Source organism: Myodes glareolus, chromosome 3 (genome assembly GCF_982192425.1).
Source record: "Myodes glareolus chromosome 3, mMyoGla1.1, whole genome shotgun sequence".
In the NCBI taxonomy this organism is placed as follows: Eukaryota; Metazoa; Chordata; class Mammalia; order Rodentia; family Cricetidae; genus Myodes; species Myodes glareolus.
This window is the reverse complement of record NC_142028.1, coordinates 89,743,261-89,747,252: the sequence shown is the minus strand read 5'-3', so window position 1 is coordinate 89,747,252 and position 3,992 is coordinate 89,743,261.

The window sequence follows — 3,992 nt, the reverse complement described above, 5'->3', positions numbered from 1 at the left end:
GGTTGGAGGAAGTAGGTCTCTGTCTAATTCTCATGTTTTCTCCTTTTCAATACACAGGCTCAGAATCGAGAGTACCAAATGACCATGACCAAATTCTGAAACTGTGCACCAAAACCAAACTGTTTATCCTTTAATTATTTTTTTGGTTGGGGGGGGGGTTGGTATTTGTCACAGGGATGAGAAGGATATCTAAAGAAATAATGATGTATAAGAAATCACAGTAACTCCCAAAGACAAAGGTATCCAAATGAGAAATATCCATTCATAAAAAGCATACTCTAGAGAGGAAGGAAGAAGGTGGTTCATACATGCCCACTGGATGCCTACAGCTCAACCACACTGACTACGGCAGGTAGGTGCATGATTTCAGGGAGAGGCGGCATGCATAGGGAAAACAGTGGCGTAACATTGTTGGTTATTTCTCCATGCTCTTTGAGGATCCACCATGCAGCTTCCAAATACTCAAATGGAGTCTTATTCTCACTGATGAGCACCTGGCCTTAACTTGTATTATTTCTAGCCCGCTTTTCTTAAACTATCCTATTTAACATTTTTTTCTTCGCCTCTGGGCTTTTCCCTTTCTCTATTCTATATACCTCCCTTTACTTCTTACTTCATGGCTGGCTGTATGGCTGTGTGGGTGTGTTGCTGTGTAGTTGTGTGGCTGTGTGGTTTTGTGTCTGTTTAGCTGTGTGGTTGTGTGGTTGTGTGGCTGTGTAGCTGTGTGACTGTATGGCTGTGTGGCTGTGTAGCTGTATGGCTGTGTGGCTGTGGAGCTGTGTGGCTGTGTGATTGTGTGGTTGTGTGTCTGTGTGTCTGTGTGGTTGTGTGTCTGTGTGGTTGTGTGGCTGTGTAGCTGTGTGGCTGTGTGATTGTGTGGCTGTGTGGCTTTGTGGCTGTGAAGCTGTGTGGCTGTGTAGCTGTGTGGCTGTGTGATTGTGTGGTTGTGTGGCTGTGTGGCTTTGTGGCTGTGAAGCTGGGTGGCTGACCCCTAGTGTGATTTCCTCTCCTGCTCCTTTTCTTGCTCCTCCTCCTTTGTCTCCGCCTATTTATTCTCTCTGCTTGTCAACTCCACCTATTTTTCTCTTCTGCCCGGCTACTGGGCATTCAGCTCTTTATTAGACCAATCAAGTGTTTTAGATAGGTAAAGCAACACAGATTTACAGAGCAAACAAATGAAACACAAAAGAATGCAGCATATTTTTACATGATTAAATATTCCACAGAATAAAGAAAATTAACACACTTTAAACTGATATTCCACAACAACACAGACCAAGAAAAGAAGCAAAGAGCTCTAACATCAGACACTTGGCCAAAGGGTTGGTATGGTGGTTTGAACAAGAGGCCACCTATAAGTCTTGAGAAACTGAAAACTTGATCCTCATTTAGTGGCTGTCTGGGGACGATTAGGAGATATGGCCTAGCTGAAACTATGCCATGGGTGTGGACCTTTGAGAAGTCAAAAGACTCCTATCCTTTTGAATTAGCTCTCCAGTGTGAACTCTCCAGTGTCATGCCTGCCTGCTGCCATGCTCCCCACTGTGATGGTGATAGATTCTCATTCCTCTGGAATCATAAGCTTCAAATAAACCCTTCCTTCTATAAATTACCTTGGCCATGGTGTTTTATCACAGCAATGGAAATGTAAGTAAGATAGTACAGAAGGAAAAAAATTCCCAAAGAAGAGAGAGAGCCCACTATGGACACAGATTTTAACAATCTGAAACAATAGTGTTTAAAGTGAGAAGACTGTTGTGATCTATACAGCAAACATACGTTCAAGGAAAGCCCCTTCAGCATGGGGCTTCTGTGCTGGTACTGTGGGGCATCTACCACTTAAGATTTTTTTTCTGTCAGAGATATTTACCCCCTCCCCTTTTTTTATATCTCAAAGTCACAATGTCCTCCCTATGGTTAAGTGAGGAGCCTAATCTAAGATGAAAGTATGGACCCAGGAAACTGTCTGTGGCTCGCGCACTGGTTCATAGCTACAAGTCTACATGATGGGAAGTGTGAACTGTGAAGAAGAGGGAAGTGGAGGGTGCTTTCATTTGGGAAACATTGTGGCTTTACCTATGGGAAGTTGAGGGGGACCAGTGGACAGGGATCACAAAGGACCCACATCTTGCCCAGCCTCCTCAGTGCGGATCACCTCCACAACTCTCAGAGCCCTAGAAACATCTAGTGACTCCCTTTCAATAACTTGATCCAAAGACATCAAACTGATTGTGATAAAAGTCGAATTGAAGAAGTGATCAATGACTTCAAAGAAGATACAAATTGACATGTGAATAAAAGAAATACATCCGTTCAAGATTTGGGTGCGACGTTTTCTGATGAGAAAGCCTGAAAGATAAAAATAGGATATATTGGCGAAGGAATGCTCAATAAATGAAGTCCAGGAACTCAACATCATCTGCCACAAGGGAAATGCAATTTAAAAGTACAATGAGCTTTCATCTCACTGTAGTTAGAGTGGATGTCATGAAGAAAACAAGAACCAATGCTCAGGAGGCTGGTGAAGACACAAGGATCCTTGCATCTTGCTGGTTTGAGTATAAATTCAATTAGCCACCATGACAATCTGTACGGAGGTCCTTCAAGTAATTTAAAATAGAGTTTCTCCAATACAGCAATACCACCTCTGGGAATATACCCCAGGGAATTGAAGACAGCACACCACAAAGCTATTACACGCTTGTGTTAACCACAACACTGTCTGCAATAGCATATTAGGGAGACAGCCCAAGTACCTGTCAACGGGTGAGTGGGCAAAGAAAATGTGGTGCATATATACAGTAGGATTCTATGCAGCTATAAAAGGAACAGAGTGCAGTCATCTTCAAGGAGATGAACGGAACTAGGCTGCACCAGATTAATGGAAGTCAGCTGAAAAGACAAGAGTAGAGTATAATATTTCCCATGGGTAGAAAGGGAGAGAGAAAACAGTATGTAAAGCAAAACGCAAAAGGGTGAGTATAAAGATAAGGTGGAGGGAGAGGAAGGGAGACGGGTGGGGAGAAATATGCACAAAGCATGAAGTATGCGGGAATGAAAATAGAACAATAGCTGAACACAGCGATGCTCACCTCGGGTCCCATCGCTCAGGCAGTGGAGGCAGGAGGATCGAAAGTTCTAGGCAAGCCTGCACTTTATAAGAAGATTCTGTCTCAAAGACAAAATCAAGAACAGAAGAAAGTTTTCATAATGAAACCCGTTATTTTGTACATCTATTTTGTACATGCTGATAAAAAATCTCGGTGCATTGAATTCTTTCCTTCTATGTGATCTTCTTGAGCTTGGAACATGAGAAGGTGACCAGTCTTTGTGATTATACTGCAGTAGTGGCTTTTCTTGTGTTGAGATTGGGTGAGACACAAGGGAATGAGATAACCCCCGAATGTTAGGATGGGCGAAGTGGGAACAGTGTGAGAGGAAAACAGACGGTTCAAAAGAGTACAAGGACGGAAATGGCTGTGTAACCGGTGTGGAAAAGTGTTTGCACTAGAAGCGTGAGTGCTGATGAAAGCTTTTGTGTGAGGTCCTCTGGGGAGGAGCGAGGACATTGTAGAAGATCTAGGGAGATGGAAGGACTCAGTTGGAGGAGGGCCTGAAGAGAGAAGGAATTACGTAATCAAAAGAAAAAGAAAGAGGAAAAGGAAAAAAAAAAAGAAAAGGAGAAGATGTGCTGGCCTGATATTAGTTAAGGTCAGGCGCTGTTACTGGGATGCTGGATCTGGATCCAGGGCTGACAGGCTCACAGTCCCTGTACCTGAGCAAGAGTGGAACTTGAATAACTGACATCTTGTGTCTGTTCGGCTACTAAGACACTGTTAAATGGTGACGGCGTTAAGCAGAGCTGTGATTATGAGGCAGGGGACTTGCACTTACTGCCTCCTGAAGTTTACCCCCCCCCTTTCTGCTTTGCTTCCGTCTAACTTTGAAGCTGCCCACTCTGGTGTGAACTAGGAAGGGGCGGGCACTCTATG